Source organism: Coregonus clupeaformis, chromosome 1 (assembly GCF_020615455.1).
Source record: "Coregonus clupeaformis isolate EN_2021a chromosome 1, ASM2061545v1, whole genome shotgun sequence".
NCBI classification, from domain to species: Eukaryota; Metazoa; Chordata; class Actinopteri; order Salmoniformes; family Salmonidae; genus Coregonus; species Coregonus clupeaformis.
This window is the reverse complement of record NC_059192.1, coordinates 54255362-54277902: the sequence shown is the minus strand read 5'-3', so window position 1 is coordinate 54277902 and position 22541 is coordinate 54255362. Positions and strand designations below refer to the sequence as shown.

Genomic DNA, 22541 nt, shown 5'->3' with positions numbered 1-22541 from the left:
CGTCGTAATTCCTCTCTGCAGGGGACAGTTTCTTAGAATAAAACGCACATGGGTACAACTTCTGTGGGTTCCCTGTCGTTGAGACAGAACTGCCCCCACGCCTACCTCTGAAGCGTCCACATCCACCACAAAGGATGTCGTGGGATCTGGGTGTTTGAGCACTGAGGCGGAGGTGAAACGTCCTTTGAGTAGACAGAAGGCCTCATCGGCTGCTGGGTTCCACATCAACCTACGGGGCCCCTCCTTTAGGGAAAGAGGTGAGAGGAGCGGCGACAGAGTTGAAGTTCCTGATGAAGCAGCGGTAGAAGTAGGCAAACCCCAAAAACCATTGTAACCCCTTTAAGGTGGTTGGAACTGGCCATGACCTGACTGCATCTACCTTCTTGTCGTCCATCTTCACACCCTGCAGACTGATTTGGTAGCCTAAGAAGGACAACGTCCTCTGGTGAAATTGGCACTTCTCAGCCTTGACGAACAGGTGGTTGGCGAGAAGGCGTTCCAGGACTGCTCGAACGTGAATGATGTGATCCTTCAAGGTAGCCGAGTAGATCAGGTTGTCATCGATATACACGACCACCTGGCGGCCGAGCATGTCCCTGAACACCTTGTTCACAAATGCCTGGAACACTGACGGAGCATTGGCTAAGCCATATGGCATTACCAAGTAGTCATAGTGACCAGACATCGTGCTAAATGCAGTCTTCCACTCATCCCCCTCCCAGATGCGGATGAGATTGTATGCACTCCGCAGGTCCAGTTTGGTATAGAACCGGGACCCGCAGAGCTGCTCAATGGCACCAATGGGACGGTACCGATACTTTGAGATGACTTCGTTGAGTCCTCTGTAGTCAATGCAGGGACGTAACCCACCATCCTTCTTGGCCACGAAGAAGAAACCAGCCGACGCAGGGGAAGTGGACGTGCGGATGAAACCTTGTTGGAGCGCCTCTTGGATGTAGTCCTCCATGGCCTGGGTCTCAGCCACCAACAGAGGGTAGATGCGTCTGTGCGGAGGCGCAGAACCTGAAAGCAGGTCGATGGCACAGTCCCAGGGGCGATGAGGAAGAAGACAGGTGGCGCGGGTCTTGGAGAATACCTCCCGCAGGTCCTGGTATACCTCCGGGATGTTAGGCTGAAGGGCAACCACAGGACTCTCAACCGACGTTGAACCACAGGGGACAGGGAAGCAGGTTCTCCGGCATTCGAGTTACCAGTCTGTAATTCTTATTTCTCGACCATGAGATGGTAGGGTTGTGGCGTTGAAGCCAAGGGAGGCTGAGGATGATCTTGTGGACTGGTGCACTGGTAATGAAGAAGGAAATGTTCTCCTGATGAATGAACTCCACGGTGAGGGTGAGTGGTTGAGTGATGTGGGTGACGGTTCAGGATCCTAAAGGCCAACTATCCAGGGCTTTAAAAGGAGAGGAGAGCGGGTAAGAGTTGATGTTAAGAGAGGAGGCAAGGGTCTGGTCAATAAAGTTCCCCGCGGCTACAGAATCCACTAACACTGTAGACACAGTACATGAGGGACAGTCAGGTAGTGTAATGGACACCAAAAAGAGCCTAGTAGACAGAGATGAAGATGGAATACTCACTCCTATCCAAGGGGGTGGAAGATCACGTGACCGTCCCTCTGTTCTTGTGGATCCCAGATTCGGACATGCCGGATAACTCTGGAACTTGTGCCCTCCATCTCCACAGTACAGACAGAGCCCCAGCCCCAGCTCGTCTCCCGGCGATTCCGAGTTTTCACTGAGGGAGGGAGAGAAGCGATGAGAGTACCGGCGCTCCCGAAGTGGGTTATCCAGACGGATGGCCATCGCAATGAGTGCGTCCAAGGAGAGGTTGTCGTCGTCTCGACAGGCCAGTTCCGTCTGGACCTCTTCACACAAACCTCTTCTAAATAGCGTACGAAGCACCGGCTCATTCCATCCACTGGATGCTGCTACTGTCCGAAAGGTGAGTGCGTACTCAGCAGCCGTCTGGTTACCCTTCCATAATTGCAGTAGCCGCTCACCTCCCGCTCTGCCCTCGGGAATGATCAAAAATACATTTAAACAGAGCCATGAACCCCTCATAATAATTAAGCTCCTCCTCTCCTCTCTCCCAGACGGCCGTAGCCCACTCCAATGCCCGCCCAGTCAGCAGAGAAATCACTGTGGCAACCTTGGACCTCTCAGTGGTGGGAGCTCCCCTCTGATGCCAAAAATACAGAGAGCACTGAAGTAGGAAACCACTGCATTTTGATGGTGTACCATCATATTTATCCGGGAGGGATAAATGGGCATCGCTGACGTGAACAGGTTGCTGAACGGGCTGATGTGCTGGCTCGTTGGGTCGACTGGTTGTAGAGTATCCTCCGCTGGATGAAAACAACGCCTCCTGGGTGTGTTCGAGACGTTGCACACTGCGAAGAACCTCCTCCATAACCGATCCCAGTTGTGCCAGCTGGTCATGGTGTTGACCGACCGTCTGAGAGATATTCAAATTTCCTGCTGCTTCCATGGTTTGAGTCGGTATTCTGTAACAATGACGCTGTGAGTCGAGTAGCAGGTGCAGGTGCAACGTTTAATAAAGAAACAAACATGAAACGAGACAGCATAAACATAGGAACAATACCGACTGAGGACTAAAAGTAAGGGAGGACATTTAAAGGGGAGGTAATGAGGAAGGTAATGGAGTCCAGGTGTGAATCATAATGATCTGCAGGTGCGCGTAATGATGGATGCCAGGTGTGCGTAATGATGAATCCTAGGACCGGTGGTTAGTATTCTGCTGATTTTGCACGCCGGAGGGGAGGAGCAGGAGTAGATGTGACACTCAGTAAAATCTTTGAAATTGTTGCATGTTGCGTTTAATGGTTGAATCAGTATAGTTTTCCTTGGGAAGGCTGATAAAGCACATGTTTTTATAAAGAGCAAACACTTAAATCGTTACTCCATGTGCTTGACATACATCACTGTGGTCGCGTTCCTCTGCTCTGACTTGTCTTTGAACGGATGCAATCACTTTTCACCTAGTGCAAACTCCACCCATCTGGTGCACCGGGCCAGCTTAATCAAATCCCCTCAGTAAATGCATCCCCTCCACCTACTCAGATCCACCTAAAAAATTACAGCACTGCTACATAGTGGCCGATGTCTGGAAGCAGATTTGAGTGCCTCTGACACCTTATTTAGCATGTAAATTAAATAATCATCAACCACTGGGTTGAGTATAATGAATCTCACCTTTCCATGAGCAGTCATGACTCATCTTCACAGCCACGGAGTCAGCTGAGTTGAACAACGGACCCCTATGGTTGGACCACCTTTACCTCCCTGCTTGATCATTCCTGTAGAACAGCACCTTTCTTTGACAGATGGTCTCAAATATCACAGACAGACAGTCACACACACGCGCGCAGTAACCACTCTCAAAATCATGGATGCAAGGGATGACAGTCCATGATTTACATGATATGACATATTTTTAGGCTATTGTTAACAAAGACAAATTACAAAAAATAATATTTTGGGTTGTGATATGGCAATATTGTTGTACTAAACTCACGAGACACAATCTTTAATAATCAATTATACATGCAACACAGATGACTAGAAATATCTCAAATTGTGCGGTGGAATGAATATAGATGAGTAATTACAAAAGGAGGCTACTGTATGTGTTTTGAAACTGCAGTAGAAAATAGAAACAGATTTTTTCCATTGACAGATCAGATAGAAACTGTTGAAAGGAGGGGAACAGTGTCATGGTAAAGAGAGACACCTAGTGGTGAAACTAAGAAACGACTTGTATAATGGAGAGTTGAATACATCACAAACCACATCTGCTCCCAGAAAGGTCAGGTACAGTATCTCTGACCTCATCTGAACATGGACCAGTTTTCAACATAGACCCTTCAGACCTCAAACTGTTGCCTTTCACTTGCAGCCAAAAAAAGCAGCTAAAGTAGCAATCAATTATTAGACTTTTAAATGATTCCATTGACTAAATGAATCCATTAATTCTTGAAGAAAATAACTTATGTCTCATGAGCTTAGTTCAACTGTCATACACCAACAGAACCCAAAACAACAGCTTTTTTTACTCCAATGGTTGTAAATGTGTAATAAACAAACACTGTATAGGCTAGCCTCAAAACATGGTTAAAACTATAATTTTGATCTTATGGTCAGTCCTTGCATCCATAGCTATGTCTATGAATTTGAAAGTGGTTACATTTCTCCAGGCCCATTCCTCAGCTGTTTTGATTGTCAGGAATTGATTGACAGGGAAGAGAGTTTGTGGTCCTATTTAGTGATATGTAATTGTGTGCTGAAGTTGATCTCAAGTGAAAACAACACAGCCCATGGTGGTAGGAGGCTGTTTTTATTCCCCTTTATGTTACAGGTGTTGTGAAAACATCTTAGAACATCTCAGAAAAAACAGGTGACTCTAGAAACATAATCCTATGGTCCTTCACCAGGCCAGGGACTAGGAATGAGAGAAGAGGGTCACGTGGAACAGAAACACTGGTCAATTATTGATGTCATTTCAATGTCTTAGAATCAATGTATAATTTCAGATTCAGCTATCAGAGCATTCAACATGTAAACATGAGGATGGAAGAAGATTAATACAGCAAAGGTTTTGAAAGAGAAAGCATGTAATTGATAACCTGAACGACTTACAGTTCCTTCAGAAAGTATTCACATTTTGTTGTTTTACAAAGTGGGATTACATTTTTTGTCAATGATCTGCAGAAAATACTCTGTAATGTCAAAGAAGAAAACATTGTAATTATTTTTTTCATTCATGGGAAATAGAACTCTAATATATCTTGATTAGATAAGTATTCAACCCCCTGAATCAATACATGTTAGAATGATCTTTTCTGGCTAAGTCTCTAAGAGCTTTGCACACCTGGTTTGTATAATATTTGCCCATTATTCTTTTTAAAACGCTTTAAGATCCATCAAGTTGGCTGTTGATCATTGTTAGACAGTCATTTTCAAGTCTTGCCATATATTTTCAAGCTGAATTAAGTGAAAACTGTAACTAGGCCAATCAGGAACATTCAATGTCATCTTGGTAAGCAACTCCAGTATATATATTTGGCCATGTGTTTTAGGTAATTGCCCTGCAGAAAGATGAATTTGTCTCCCAGTGTCTGTTGGAAAGCAGACTGAACTAGGTTTTGCTTCCAGGATTTTGCCTCTGTTTAGCTCTATTTAGTTTATTTTTATCCAAAAACCTCCCTAGTTCTTACTGATGACAAGCATATCCATAACATGATGCAGCCACCAACATGCTTGAAAATATGAAGAGTGGTACTCAGTGATGTGTTGTGTTGAATTTGCCCCAAACATAAAGCTTTGTATTCAGGACATAAAGTACATTTCTTAAGTAGTATTCCTTAAGTTGCATGTTTCGGAATATTTTTCTTCTGTACAGGCTTCCTTCTTTTCACTCTGTCATTTAGGTTAGTATTGTGGAGTAACTAAAATGTTGTTGATCTATCCTCAGTTTTCTCCTATCACAGCCATTCAACTCTGTAACTGTTTTAAAATCACCATTGGCCTCATGGAGAAATCACTGAGCGGTTTCCTTCCTCTCCAGCAAATTAGTTAGGAAGGGCGCCTGTACCTTGTTATTGACTGGGTGTATTCATACACCATCCAAAGTGTAATTAATAACTTCACCATGCTCAAATGGATATTCAATGGCTGCTTTATGTTTCTTACCAATCTACCAATAGGTGCCCTTTGCGAACCATTGGAAAACCTCCCTGGTCTGTGGTTGAATCTGTGCATGAAATTCATTGCTCGACTGATGGACCTTACAGATAATTGTATGTGTGGGGTACAGAATTGGGGTAGTCATTTAAAAATCATGTTAAACACTATTATTGCACATAGAGTGAGTCCATGCAACTTATGTGACTTATTAAGCACATATTTACCCCTGAACTTATTTAGGCTTGCCATATCAATAGGGTTCAATACTTATTGACTCAAGACATTTCAGGTTTTCATTTTTTATGAATTTGTAAACATTTCTAAAAACATAATTCCACTTTGACATTATGGGATATTGTGTGTAGATAAGTGACCCAAAATGTCAATTTAATACATTTTAAATTTAGGGTGTAACACAACAAAATGTGAAAGAAAGTGAAGGGGTGTGAATATTTAATGAAGGCTCTGTAAATATTTAAATGTACATTTGTCCTAGAAACAATTAATTGAAATACTGTAGAATTCCATTCATTCCTATGGAGGACTGCTCCTTCTGAGGAGTATAAATATTGCGGTCGATGGCTTCAAAGCTTCTTATCGACCAATACATAGCATCTGCAATCCAGGGTTTACATCTTTGGAGGCAAGAGGTGTGTTGAAGTTGTAAGGCTACTTAAGGCGACTACAGACCACTACAGACAGAAGTCGACGGGGAGCTGCATCTGCGACAGCCGAAAGTTGGATACTTTAGTGGTTTTACAACAGCAACCCACTGGGCAAAACTGTATGAATCAACATTGTTTCAACATAATTTGTTAACGTATTGTGAAGTTGAATTTACATGGACAATACATTGGATTTGAAAAAAGTTATCAACGTTGTTTTGAGGGTGAAATTTAAACCACAGGAATGTAATCATGGTAACCAAATTTCAACATAGACAAACCTTGTAAAAAATATGTTGTATTTGTAGATTTTAAACAACATCAGATCTTCAAAGTTATATCCACTGTCAGAAAAAAACAGGCTTGGTAGCACCTACTGGAGAAGTGATGTATCTACAGCTACCCTTTGGTCTCCCATCAAGGGATTTAACCAAGCCCAGCACTGCTTAGCTATTGTATTTGTTATTGACTATTAACAATGTGCTATCATGAGAATGATTATTGAGTGATCTCCACTTAAAAACTAAATAGATTCACTGTTGCTATCGAAGTCCTTTCAACGGGTAGGTTTAACAGTGCAAAGGAAATGTGACCATACTTTATCACTCATATATGAACAATGATGATGATATAGCATTTGCAAGGTCATGAACAGCTATTGTTTCAATTCAACACAGAATTGAACTAATAATAGACAATAACTAGGGTTTCAAGCTCTGGTTGATTTCTAATGGAATTATGTGATATTGAATTGTGTTTGGTTGTCAACACAACCAAATATCAACATTTGAAGGAGATGTATCTGCTTGGAAAGTTTCATCAGTGCCACTGACTTAGTCTGACATTTTACTTACAGTTTGTTTACAAATTAATAATTTATATTTTGGATTCACGTCTCCATCTCAACCAAAAATCTAAGTTAAAGAATAGGACTAAATCAAATGAAACTTTATCTATTTAAAGTGAATTTAAAGTTTGATTAGATTTAGTCCTATTCTTTAACATATACTTTTGGTTGAGATGGAGATGTGAATCCAACATACCAATTATTAATTTGTAGACAAACTGGAATTAAAGCCAGACTAAGTCAGTGGCACAAATGGAACTATCAAAGCAGAAGATAAATCACCTTCAAATGTTGATATTTGGCTGCGTTGACAACCAAACACAATTCAATAACATTTTTGAAATACAATAAATAGCCTATTAACTTGTCGACAAGTTAACAAATTATGTGTTGGATTCAGATCCCCAACTCACCCAAATATAAAAAAAAGAAGAAGATATTTTCACACTTTGAGGTCGAAAAAACACTGAAATTCTGAATATTATGATAATGCCTTTTTTGTGTAAGAGCTGTTTGAAAAAAAATGGGCACATTCAAGTGGATCACTTTTGTAAAGTCGGTGACCATCGTTGGTCACTGCCTTTCAAAGTGTGTTGCATTATGATAAAAATTGTCAGACTTGTGCCTATATGTAGTCTGCATAAACTTTACATGCATCATGTGATCAAGGGTCATGAAGTTTTGACTGCAGTCGACTGCAAGTTTCTGCAGTTGCTATTCACCAACTTCATCCTGCAGCCATTGCCTGCTTTGTGGGGGCTCTATTATCAACCAATCGTTAGGGTGTTTTTTTATGACCCATGCAAACGTGACCAAAGACATGACTGAAACAGGAACTAACTTTGCTGCAATTGAATGGAGCTGAAGGTTGGGACTAATAACAGCTAGTAACAACAAGATAACTAATGGAAAACATACTGTGTCCATAATAAGTATATAGGTTATAGGTTGAGAACTTTTGTGCAAGACCACAGTTTGAAAGATATGGCATATAGAAGCAAACTGGATTGACATCATGAAAATGATCGGAGAGGTTGAGGGTAGAGGAAGTTCAGGAGTAAAAACAAACAAAATAGAAGTATTGTAATGTATATAGTATGTATAAGCTGGTAGTAGACCTAATTTTAAAAAAATCACTAGTTTCCTCCAATTAGGGGAGGGGTGGTGGGGTTGGAAAGTAATAAAGGAAAATATATATATTTTTAAAGGAGATATATATATATATATACACAGTTGAAGTCGGAAGTTTACATACACCTTAGCCAAATACATTTAAACTCTGTTTTTCACAATTCCTGACATTTAATCCTAGTAAAAATTCCCAGTTTTAGGTCAGTTAGGATCAACACTTTATTTTAAGAATTTGAAATGTCAGAATAATAGTAGAGAGAATGATTTATTTCAGCTTTATTTTATTTCATCACATTCCCAGTGGGTCAGAAGTTTACACACACTCAATTAGTATTAGGTAACATTGCCTTGCAATTGTTTAACTTGGTACAATGTGTAAGTCACTCTGGATAAGAGCGTCTGCTAAATAATGTAAATGTAAATGTAAATGGTCAAACGTTTCGGGTAGCCTTCCACAAGCTTCCCACAATAAGTTGGGTGAATTTTGGCCCATTCCTCCTGACAGAGCTGGTGTAACTGAGTCAGGTTTGTAGGCCTCCTTGCTCGCAAACGCTTTTTCAGTTCTGCCCACAAATGTTCTATAGGATTGCGGTCAGGGCTTTGTGATGGCCACTCCAATACCTTGACTTTGTTGTCCTTAAGCCATTTTGACGCAACTTTGGAAGTATGCTTGGGGTCATTGTCCATTTGGAAGACCCATTTGCGACCAAGCTTTAACTTCCTGACTGATGTCTTGAGATGTTGCTTCAATATATCCACATAATTTCCTTCCTCATGATGCCATCTATTTTGTGAAGTGCACCAGTCCCTCCTGCAGCAAAGCACCCCCACAGCATGATGCTGCCACCCCCATGCTTCACGGTTGGGATGGTGTTCTTCGGCTTGCAAGCATTCCCCTTTTTCCTCCAAACATAACGATGGTCATTATGGCCAAACAGTTCTTTAGATTTCATCAGACCAGAGGACATTTCTCCAAAAAGTACGATCTTTGTCCCAATGTGCAGTTGCAAACCGTAGTCAGGCTTTTTTATGGTGGTTTTGAAGCAGTGGCTTCTTCCTTGCTGAGCGGCCTTTCAGGTTATGTCAATATAGGACTCGTTTTACTGTGGATATAGATACTTTTGTACCTGTTTCCTCCAGCATCTTCACAAGGTCCTTTGCTGTTGTTCTGGGATTGATTTGCACATTTCACATCAAAGTATGTTCATCTAGGAGACAGAACGCGTGTCCTTCCTGAGCGGTATGACGGCTGCGTGGTCCCATGGTGTTTATACTTGCGTACTATTGTTTGTACAGATGAACGTGGTACCTTCAGGCATTTGGCAATTGCTCCCAAGGATGAACCAGACTTGTGGAGGTCTACAATTTCATTTCTGAGGTCTTGGCTGATTTCTTTTGATTTTCCCATGATGTCAAGCAAAGAGACACTGAATTTGAAGGTAGGCCTTGAAATACATCTACAGGTACACGTCCAATTGACTCAAATGATGTCAATTAGCCTATCAGAAGCTTCTAAAGCCATGACATCATTTTCTGGAATTTTCCAAACTGTTTAAAGGCACAGTAAACTTCTGACCCACTGGAATTGTGATACAGTGAATTATAAGTGAAATCATCTGTCTGTAAACAATTGTTGGAAAAATTACTTGTGTCATACACAAAGTAGATGTCCTAACCGACTTGCCAAAACTATAGTTTGTTAACAAGAAATGTGTGGAGTGGTTGAAAAACAAGTTTTAATGACTCCAACCTAAGTGTATGTAACTTCCGACTTCAACTGTATACAGTGGGAAAAAAAGTATTTAGTCAGCCACCAATTGTGCAAGTTCTCCCACTTAAAAAGATGAGAGAGGCCTGTAATTTTCATCATAGGTACACGTCAACTATGACAGACAAAATGAGAAAATAAAATCCAGAAAATCACATTGTAGGATTTTTAATGAATTTATTTGCAAATTATGGTGGAAAATAAGTATTTGGTCAATAACAAAAGTTTCTCAATACTTTGTTATATACCCTTTGTTGGCAATGACACAGGTCAAACGTTTTCTGTAAGTCTTCACAAGGTTTTCACACACTGTTGCTGGTATTTTGGCCCATTCCTCCATGCAGATCTCCTCTAGAGCAGTGATGTTTTGGGGCTGTCGCTTGGCAACACAGACTTTCAACTCCCTCCAAAGATTTTCTATGGGGTTGAGATCTGGAGACTGGCTAGGCCACTCCAGGACCTTGAAATGCTTCTTACGAAGCCACTTCTTCGTTGCCCGGGCGGTGTGTTTGGGATCATTGTCATGCTGAAAGACCCAGCCACGTTTCATCTTCAATGCCCTTGCTGATGGAAGGAGGTTTTCACTCAAAATCTCACGATACATGGCCCCATTCATTCTTTCCTTTACACAGATCATTCGTCCTGGTCCCTTTGCAGAAAAACAGCCCCAAAGCATGATGTTTCCACCCCCATGCTTCACAGTAGGTATGCTGTTCTTTGGATGCAACTCAGCATTCTTTGTCCTCCAAACACGACGAGTTGAGTTTTTACCAAAAAGTTATATTTTGGTTTAATCTGACCATATGACATTCTCCCAATCCTCTTCTGGATCATCCAAATGCACTCTAGCAAACTTCAGACGGGCCTGGACATGTACTGGCTTAAGCAGGGGGACACATCTGGCACTGCAGGATTTGAGTCCCTGGCGGCGTAGTGTGTTACTGATGGTAGGCTTTGTTACTTTGGTCCCAGCTCTCTGCAGGTCATTCACTAGGTCCCCCCGTGTGGTTCTGGGATTTTTGCTCACCATTCTTGTGATCATTTTGACCCCACGGGGTGAGATCTTGCGTGGAGCCCCAGATCGAGGGAGATTATCAGTGTTCTTGTATGTCTTCCATTTCCTAATAATTGCTCCCACAGTTGATTTCTTCAAACCAAGCTGCTTACCTATTGCAGATTCAGTCTTCCCAGCCTGGTGCAGGTCTACAATTTTGTTTCTGGTGTCCTTTGACAGCTCTTTGGTCTTGGCCATAGTGGAGTTTGGAGTGTGACTGTTTGAGGTTGTGGACAGGTGTTTTTTATACTGATAACAAGTTCAAACAGGTGCCATTAATACAGGTAACGAGTGGAGGACAGAGGAGCCTCTTAAAGAAGAAGTTACAGGTCTGTGAGAGCCAGAAATATTGCTTGTTTGTAGGTGACCAAATACTTATTTTCCACCATAATTTGCAAATAAATTCATAAAAAATCCTACAATGTCATTTTCTGGAATTTTTTTCTCCATTTGTCTGTCATAGTTGACGTGTACCTATGATGAAAATTACAGGCCTCTCTCATCTTTTTAAGTGGGAGAACTTGCACAATTGGTGGCTGGCTAAATACTTTTTTCCCCCACTGTATATTACCAGTCAAAAGTTTGGACACACCTACCCAATCAAGGGTTTTTCTTTATTTGTAAAACATTTTACATTGTAGAATAATAGTGAAGACATCAAAACTATGAAATAACACATATGAAATCATGTAGCAACCAAAAAAGTGTTAAACAAATCAAAATATATTTTATATTTCAGATTCTTCAAAGTAGCCACCCTTTGCCTTGATGACAGCTTTGCACACTCTTGGCATTCTCTCAAACAACTTCACCTGGAATGCTTTTCCAACAGTCTTGATGGAAGTTACAATCTATCTGCAATATTAAAGCTGATCTACCCCCTAAAAATAAAAGATAAAAAATAAATAAAATGTATCCATCCATATAAGCAAATCAATGTGATATTTGAGTCTCTCTCTCTCTCTCTCACCAATTGATTGTACAATGTACACACCTATATTTTCAGTTTGTGAGTGTACCTAGAGAAAAACCTTACATTTTTCATGCATGTTTTAGTAATACATTCTTACTTCATTGAATCAAGGTTGAATTGGAGAAAGCTGGAGGATGGTACCTTCGCTGTCATCTTATTAATTATCTGAATACCTGAAGATAGGAAGGATTTTTTATGTTTTCCAACTGGTGTCTCGAATTGGGTCCGATAGCCGGAAACGTTTTTTTTGCTGCGTTCTGCTACAAGCATTTGGGAGCGCTGTCTACCTCAAATAAAAGTCTACAGACTTGAGGATTCAACACCGGATGTTCCCATGTCTGAGCGGCATTGGTACTACCAACGGAACACAGAACCCCATATTAAACTAGCAGCAGGATATTATGCTGGCAGCAGGATCGCAGACATGCTAAATTTTGAGAATATCTACTGCACTCTACTGCAATACAACTGTTTTTCACAGCATTGCAATGACCTTTAAAAAAATTAATGGATAATTCTACGTATTTTATTTGTAATATTGTATTATTTATTTCTTTTCTTTTGAAAGTTTACACAAATACCGGTAGCTTAAAGCGATTTTGTAGCCTATATTTAACAAAACACACTTAATAAAATACAAATATACACTGAGTGTACAAAACATTAGGAACACCTTCCTAATATTGAGTTGCACCCCCTTTTTCCCTCAGAACAGCCTAAATTCGTGTCAAAAGCATTCCACAGGGATGCTGGCCCATGTTGACTCCAATGCTTCCCACAGTTGTGTCAAGTTGGCTGGATGTCCTTTGGGTGGTGGACCATTCTTGATACACATGGGAGTCTGTTGAGCGTGAAAGACCCAGCAGCGTTGCAGTTCTTGACACACTCAAACCAGTGTGCCTAGCACCTACTACCATACCCTGTTCAAAGGCTCTTAAATATTTTGTCTTGTCCATTCACCCTTTGATTGGCACACATACACAATCCATGTCTCAATTGTCTCAAGGATTAAAAATCCTTCTTTAACCTGTCTCCTCCCCTTCATCTACAGTAATTGAAGTGGATTTAACAAGTGACATCAATAAGGGATCATACCTTTCACCTGCATTCACCTGGTCAGTCTATGCCATGGAAAGAGCAGCTATTCCTAATGTTTTGTACACTCAGTGTATGCTATTGGAATTACTCAATAGAGTCTGCAAAACGTACATGGGTCTCTTGTGGTGGGCAACGGGTTAAATACAGAGTACTGGTGAATCCTTACACCACCCACTCCATTCACTGCAATGCACTACAAGGTATATGGGATTCATTTTGGCTTGTAGAGAGAACTTTTCTACCTGCCTCAGCTAAAGTGGGGTGGGAAATACTCTGTGTGGTCTCTACTAACCAAATATGGTTAGCTGTGTTATAGTCATGTTATATTAATTCCAAAACAATAATTTAACGTACTGTTGTTGTGTTGGAAATCAGTTGTAAAGAAAAAACATTAACACTTCTTTTTTTTTTGCTTGCCCTGTTTCCTTCCAGTGTGAAATAGAATGTAAACAAAGACAAAGACACTATGTAAACAATGATGGACAACGTGGTCCTCTGTAGCTCAATTAGTAGAGCATGGCGCTTGTAACGCCAGGGTAGTGGGTTTGATCCCCGGGACCACCCATACGCAAAAAGCGTCTGCTAAATGGCATATTATATTATATTATATTATATTGTGGACTGGCATACCTGTTAACGACCTAGATTAACCTAATGCTGATAGTAATGGCTGTACATTTACACATTTAAATCAGCCCAACCCCAGCCTTGATATGTGCCAAAAAATGCATCAGGTCAATCGCTTGGCCTTACAAATAAAATACTTTTGAGGTAAAATCATGTTGTTATCACTCCAAAAAAGAACACTACAAGGCACACCTTACAGTGCATTCGGAAAGTATTCAGACCCCTTGACTTTTCCAAATTTTGTTAGGTTACAGCCTTATTCTAAAATTGATTAAATAGTTTTTTCCCTCATCAATCTACACTCAATACCCCATAATGACAAAGTGAAAACAAGTTTTTAGACATTTTTGCAAATTATTTACATAAGTATTCAGATCCTTTGCTATGCGACTCAACATTTAGCTCAGGTGCATCCTGTTTCCATTGATCATCCTTGAGATGTTTCTACAACTTGATTGGAGTCCACCTGTGGTAAATTCAATTGAATGGACATGATTTGGAAAGGCACACACCTGTCTATACAGTGGGGGAAAAAAGTATTTAGTCAGCCACCAATTGTGCAAGTTCTCCCACTTAAAAAGATGAGAGAGGCCTGTAATTTTCATCATAGGTACACGTCAACTATGACAGACAAATGGAGAAAAAAATTCCAGAAAATCACATTGTAGGATTTTTTATGAATTTATTTGCAAATTATGGTGGAAAATAAGTATTTGGTCACCTACAAACAAGCAATATTTCTGGCTCTCACAGACCTGTAACTTCTTCTTTAAGAGGCTCCTCTGTCCTCCACTCATTACCTGTATTAATGGCACCTGTTTGAACTTGTTATCAGTATAACCTGTTTGAACTTGTTTGAACTTGTTATCACTAGCTAGCGGGTAGCTACTGGTAACTTTTTGCAACTATGGTTAATTGTTTCCAATGTTATTTCATGCTTAAGAGTACCTGTGATTGAGCCAGCTAGCTGCTACCATTCAGCTGTTTTTCTAACCTCATCCGAGGCATTAACGTTAGGTGGTTGGTAGCTGCTGTACTTAATTACAGCTACTGATAACAGTCTGCTGTAGTTTAAAACAATTCAAATTTCTAAAGTGGAAGTTGGGAGAGTTTTACTCGGGTGGTTCAGTGAAACAATTATAGTTTCTGAGGTGGAAGTTGGGAGAGTTATATATATATTTTTTTTTTGGTGAGGGAGGCCTGCTCTCTCCTTTCCCTGATGTTTAGTTCATTTCATCCCGATCTCCTCTGCATTATTGTAGCCATCTGCTGCAGCCTGTCAACTATGCCTCTGCCTATCCCTGTTCTCTCCCTCTCCGCACAGGCTACACAAACGCCTCACACCGCGTGGCTGCTGCCTCTCTAACCTGGTGGTCCCTGCACGCACCACACACCTGGAGTTCCAGGTCTCAGGCAGCCTCTGGAACTGCCGTTCTGCCGCCAACAAGGCTGACTTCATCCCAGCCTATGCCACCCTCCAGTCCCTCGACTTCCTGGCACTGACGGAAACATGGATTACCACTGAAAACACTGCTACTCCTACTGCTCTCTCCTCGTCTGACCATGTGTTCTCGCATACCCCGAGAGCATCTGGTCAGAGGGGTGGTGGCACAGGAATCCTCATCTCTCCCAAGTGGTCATTCTCAATTTTTCCCCTAACCCATCTGTCTATCTCCTCATTTGAATTCCACGCTGTCACAGTCACTAGCCCATTTAAGCTTAATATCCTTGTCATCTATCGCCCTCCAGGTTCCCTTGGAGAGTTCATCAATGAGCTTGACGCCTTGATAAGTTCCTTTCCTGAGGATGGCTCACCCTTCACAGTCTTGGGGGATTTCAACCTCCCCACGTCTACATTTGACTCATTTCTCTCTGCCTCCTTCTTTCCACTCCTCTCCTCTTTTGACCTCACCCTCTCACCATCCCCCACTCACAAGGCAGGCAATACGCTTGACTTCATCTTTACTAGATGTTGCTCTTCTACTAATCTCACTGCAACTCCCCTCCATGTCTCCGACCACTACTTTGTATCCTTTTTCTCTCTCGCTCTCCTCCAACACTACTCACTCTGCCCCTACACAGATGGTAACGCGCCGCCGCAACCTTCGCTCTCTCTCTCCCACTACTCTCTCCTCTTCCATCCTATCATCTCTTCCCTCTGCTCAATCCTTCTCCCTCCAATCTCCTGATTCTGCCTCCTCAACCCTCCTCTCCTCCCTTTCTGCATCCTTTGACTCCCTGTGTCCCCCTATCCTCCCGGCCGGCTCGGTCCTCCCCTCCAGCTCTGTGGCTTGATGACTCATTGCGAGCTCACAGAACAGAGCTCCGGGCAGCTGAGCGGAAATGGAAGAAAACTAAACTCCCTGCCGACCTGGCATCTTTTCACTCCCTCCTCTCTACATTTTCTTCATCTGTTTCTGCTGCTAAGGCCACTTTCTACCACTCTAAATTCCAAGCATCTGCCTCTAACCCTAGGAAGCTCTTTGCCACATTCTCCTCACTGCTGAATCCTCCTCCCCCCCCTCCCTCTCTGTGGATGACTTTGTCAACCACTTTGAAAAGAAGGTTGACAACATCCGATCCTCGTTTGTTAAGTCTAATGACACTGCTGGTCCTGCTCACACTGCCCTACCCTATGCTTTGACTTCTTTCTCCCCTCTCTCTCCAGATAAAATCTTGCGACTAGTGACTGCAGGCCGCCCAACAACCTGCCCGCTTGACCCCATCCCCTCCTCTCTTCTCCAGACCATCTCCGGTGACCTTCTCCCCTACCTCACCTCGCTGATCAACTCATCCTTGACCGCTGGCCATGTCCCTTCCGTCTTCAAGAGAGCGAGAGTTGCACCCCTTCTCAAAAAACCAACACTCGATCCCACTGATGTCAACAACTACAGACCAGTATCCCTTCTTTCTTTTCTTTCCAAAACTATTGAGCGTGCCGTCTTTAGCCAACTCTCTTGCTATCTCTCTCAGAATGACCTTCTTGATCCAAACCAGTCAGGTTTCAGGACTGGTCATTCAACTGAGACTGCTCTTCTCTGTGTCACGGAGGCTCTCCGCACTGCTAAAGCTAACTCTCTCTCCCTCTGCTCTTGTCCTTCTAGACCTGTCTGCTGCCTTTGATACAGTGAACCATCAGATCCTCCTCTCCACCCTCTCCGAGCTGGGCATCTCCGGCGCGGCTCACTCCTGGATTGCGTCCTACCTGACCGGTCGCTCCTACCAAGTGGCGTGGCGAGAAGCTGTCTCCGCACCACGTGCTCTCACCACTGGTGTCCCCCAGGGCTCAGTTCTAGGCCCTCTCCTTTTCTCCCTATACACCAAGTCACTTGGCTCTGTCATATCCTCACATGGCCTCTCCTATCATTGCTACGCTGACGATACACAACTAATCTTCTCCTTTCCCCCTTCTGATAACCAGGTGGCGAATCGCATCTCTGCATGTCTGGCCGACATATCAGTATGGATGACGGATCACCACCTCAAGCTGAACCCTGGCAAGACGGAGCTGCTCTTCCTCCCGGGGAAGGACTGCCCGTTCCATGATCTCGCCATCACGGTTGACAACTCCGTTGTGTCCTCCTCCCAGAGTGCGAAGAGCCTTGGCGTGACCCTGGACAACACCCTGTCGTTTCTCCGCCAACATCAAGGCGGTGACCCGATCCTGCAGGTTCATGCTCTACAACATTCGGAGAGTACGACCCTGCCTTACACAGGAAGCGGCACAGGTCCTAATCCAGGCACTTGTCATCTCCCGTCTGGATTACTGCAACTCGCTGTTGGCTGGGCTCCCTGCCTGTGCCATTAAACCCCTACAACTCATCCAGAATGCCGCAGCCCGTCTGGTGTTCAACCTTCCCAAGTTCTCTCACGTCACCCCCCTCCTCCGCACACTCCACTGGCTTCCAGTTGAAGCTCGCATCCGTTACAAGACCATGGTGCTTGCCTATGGAGCAGTGAGGGGAACGGCACCTCCGTACCTTCAGGCTCTGATCAGTCCCTACACCCAGGCGAGGGCATTGCGTTCATCCACCTCTGGCCTGCTGGCTCCCCTTCCTCTGCGGAAGCATAGTTCCCGCTCAGCCCAGTCAAAGCTGTTCGCTGCTCTGGCACCCCAATGGTGGAACAAGCTCCCTCACGATGCCAGGACAGCGGAGTCACTCACCACCTTCCGGAGACATTTGAAACCCCAACTCTTTAAGGATCACCTGGGATAGGATAAAGTAATCCTTCTACCCCCCACAAAAAAAAAAGTATAATTGTAAAGTGGTTATCCCACTGGCTATAGGGTGAATGCACCAATTTGTAGTCGCTCTGGATAAGAGCGTCTGCTAAATGACGTAAATGTGCCCTTGAGCAAGGCACTTAACCCTAATTGATCCTGTAAGTCGCTCTGGATAAGAGCGTCTGCTAAATGACTAAAATGAAATGAAATGAAAATAAAAGACACCTGTCCACAACCTCAAACAGTCACACTCCAAACTCAACTATGGCCAAGACCAAAGAGCTGTCAAAGGACACCAGAAACAAAATTGTAGACCTGCACCAGGCTGGGAAGACTGAATCTGCAAAAGGTAAGCAGCTTGGTTTGAAGAAATCAACTGTGGGAGCAATTATTAAGAAATGGAAGACATACAATGAATGACCTGCGGGCTGTTTTTCTGCAAAGGGACCAGGACGACTGATCCGTGTAAAGGAAAGAATGAATGTGGCCATATATCGTGAGATTTTGAGTGAAAACCTCCTTCCATCAGCAAGGGCATTGAAGATGAAATGTGGCTGGGTCTTTCAGCATGACAATGATCCCAAACACACCGCCCGGGCAACGAAGGAGTGGCTTCGTAAGAAGCATTTCAAGGTCCTGGAGTGGCCTAGCCAGTCTCCAGATCTCAACCCCATAGAAAATCTTTGGAGGGAGTTGAAAGTCTGTGTTGCCCAGCGACAGCCCCAAAACATCACTGCTCTAGAGGAGATCTGCATGGAGGAATGGGCCAAAATACCAGCAACAGTGTGTGAAAACCTTGTGAAGACTTACAGAAAACGTTTGACCTGTGTCATTGCCAACAAAGGGTATATAACAAAGTATTGAGAAACTTTTGTTATTGACCAAATACTTATTTTCCACCATAATTTGCAAATAAATTCATAAAAAATCCTACAATGTGATTTTCTGGATTTTTTGCACAACTGGTGGCTGACTAAATACTTTTTCCCCCACTGTATAAGGTCCCACAGTTGACAGTGCATGTCAGAGCAAAAACCAAGCCATGAGGTCGAAGAAATTGTCCGTAGATCTATGAGACATAATTGTGTTGAGGCACAGTTCTGGGGAAGAGTACCAAAAAATGTCTGCAGCATTGAAGGTCCCCAAGAACACAGTGGCCTCCATCATTCTTAAATGGAAAAAGTTTGGAACCACCAAGACTCTTGCTAGAGCTGGCCGCCCGGCCAAACTGAGCAATCAGGGGAGAAGGGCCTTGGTCAGGGAGGTGACCAAGAACCCGATGGTCACTCTGACAGTGCTCCAGAGTTCCTCTGCGGAGATGGGAAAATCTTCCAGAAGGACAACCATCTCTGCAGCACTCCACCCATCAGGCCTTTATAGTAGAGTGGCCAGACGGAAGCCACTCCTCAGTAAAAGGCACATGACAGCCCGCTTGGAGTTTGCCAAAAGACACCTAAAGGACCCTGACCATGAGAAACAAGATTCTCTGGTCTGATGAAACCAAGATTGAACTCTTTGGCCTGAATGCCTAGTATCGCGTCTGGACGAAACCTGGCACCATCCCTAAGGTGACGCATGGTGGTGGCAGCATCATGCTGTGGGGATGTTTTTCAGCAGCAAGGACTGGGAGACTAGTCAGGATTGAGGGAAAGATTAACGGAGCAAAGTAGAGAGAGATCCTTGATGAAATCCTGCTCCAAAGCACTCAGGACCTCAGACTGGGGCGAAGGTTCAACTTCCAACAGGACAACGACCCTGAGCACACAGCCAAGACAACGCAGGAGTGACTTCGGGACAAGTCTCTGAATGTCCTTGAGTGGCCCAGCCAGAGCCCGGACTTTAACCCAACCTAACATCTCTGGAGAGACCTGAAAAGAGTTGTGCAGCGACGCTCCCCATCCAACCTGAGAGCTTGAAAGGATCTGCAGAGAAGAATGGGAGAAACTCCCCAAATACAGGAGTGCCAATCTTGTAGTGTCATACCCAAGAAGACTCAAGGCTGTAATCACTGCCAAAGGTGCTTCAACAAAGTACTGAGTAAAGGGTCTGAATACTTATGCAAATGTGATATTTCATTTTTTATTTTTAATACATTTGCAAAAATTTCTAAAAACCTATTTTTGCTTTGTCATTATGTGTGTAGATTGATGAGGAGATAAATGTTTTAATCAATTTTAGAATAAGGCTGTAACGTAACAAAATATGGAAAAAGTCAAGGGGTCTGAATATTTTACGGATGCACTGTATAACCAGGGTAAAAAACTAATAGTTGAACCAAGTCAGAAAGAGGCATCAAATCATTCATTTTACTGCAACCATCCCAAGAAAACAAGATTTGTAAAACATGTGATACTGCTAACAACTTTCAGCGGTCAAGCTTTAATGTCATCCATGCTCCAAAAACATTACTTGTGAAGGTAGACAGGCCAGCAGAGAGCTGTTTACCCAAGCGCTTGAATCTATTCTGCATATAACATACACCTATTTGAATTGTCTAGTATTATAGCATTTTCTGATAATTACCAATTTGTGAAATCGTACACACTACATGGCAAGCTCTGGTATATCGACTGCACTCAAGTATCAAAATCAAGTGTGGGCTTTACCTTAGAGACGGTCGAAGTATTCCTGAAGCAAGCTGTGCTCTATCTGTTATCATACGAAAAGAAACACAGTGAAAAATTACCAAATGACCTAGTGGCCTCATGGGTGGAATGTTATTAATATTTGTAATAATAATTTGATAGAAAAGCAACAGAAAGGCCTATAACTTGTAAATAATGTTCTCCATTGTTGTTCTGAAAGCTTGACTATACTGTGTGCTGTTAGCCTTGTAGCCTTGTTGTCCCTTGTAATACGTTTTAAACTCTACAAAAAGTGCCTTTGCTGACCTTGATCGATAATCATGACAATATAGCTTGTAAATAATCTTGTCTCAGTTATTATTCTTCCAAACTAGGTCATAGGCCGATGCCTTTACTGTATATTGCAAACCTTGATAGATAAGAAGCACATATCGGCATACAACTTATTAATAATTTTCTCCATTGCTGTTCAGAAAGTGTGATTATACTCTGTCCTTATAGCTTGGTTAATATTCATTACATTTAAATTTCGCTTTGATAAAAAAAGTTTAGTTTTTATGTTTCTTTTTTAATGAGTGTGTATTGATTTCAGGACCATGGATAGTACCAGGTCATTTAAAGCTGTGTTGCTGGACATGTACGACACTGTCCCCCTTCACAACTACACATATTTGGTTATTAGAGACCCTACTGAATATTTGCCTTCCCACTTTAGATGAGAAACATAGAAAAGTTATCTCTACAAGCCAATGTATATCCCATGTACAATATATTACAGTGTATTGCATTGGGGGCTATGGAGGGGTGGAGTGAAAAGTTAGCAGCAGGCTGTGCGACACAGTCCCCCTCCAAAACTAACCATATATGGTTAGTAGAGATCCAACTGAGTATTTCCCATCCCAGTTTATGAGATAGGTAGTAAAGTTTTTTCTCTACAAGCCAATATGTATCCCATGTACAGTCTATTACAGTGTATTGCATTGGGGGCTATGGAGGGGGTGGAGAACAAAGTGCTGCTGGGTATGTACGACACAATCCCCATAAAAAAAACGACACATATTTGGTTAATAGAGACCCTACTGAGTATTTTCCACACCACTTTAGCCGAGACAGATAGAAAAGTTCTCTCTACAGCATAATATTCTCAACATTGTATTTTTTCAAGGTTTTCAAGGTTTTCAAGGTTTTAAAGGTTTTAAAGGTTTTAAAAACCATACGTTTTGTTTGTTTTCATAAATTACTTATTGTATTTTCTTGTTGGCACAATAAAAGTGGCCATTGATAAAAATGTAATATCATTCTAATGATTTTTCCACATTGCAATGTTTTGAAATGCAGACTTTTATTTTGAAGGTTCTGTCATTACCATCCAAAGTGACGTCATAATTTGTGTCGCTGGAGGACTACTAGTTATTAAGCTTGGCTACTAGAAATACGTTGTAGGAAGCTGTACATACACAGGGATGGTCTTCTTTTAATGCGTTTTAATTATAAACAGTTGGTAAGGGTACAGGAGGGGTTTTCTTTGGGGACAGTACACCATAACTTGTGGAGAGATGTCGACGCGGTCGGAGAGAGAAAAAGCCCAGAATCTGAAAGAGCAGCATCAGGCCGTTCTGTCCAAAATGCTCAGAGAGAACGACAACAAATACTGCGCTGACTGCGAGGCGAAAGGTAATTACAGTTGCTGGAATATAGACAGTTGACGCTATAATAATAACTACCTGGATTCTATCCGCGAATGTCAACAATGTTCTGGAAATGAAAGGTTGTGGTGTTCCACATGCATTACATTTTAGTCATTTAGCAGACGCTCTTATCCAGAGCGACTTACAGGAGCAATTAGGG

The 22541-nt window shown here is 42.5% G+C and overlaps 1 pseudogene; it reads left to right on the top strand.

Moving 5' to 3' along the window:
• Positions 1 to 22117: 22117 nt before the first annotated feature.
• The window catches only part of LOC121531488, a 111639-nt pseudogene continuing 111215 nt past the window's right edge, over positions 22118 to 22541 (top strand).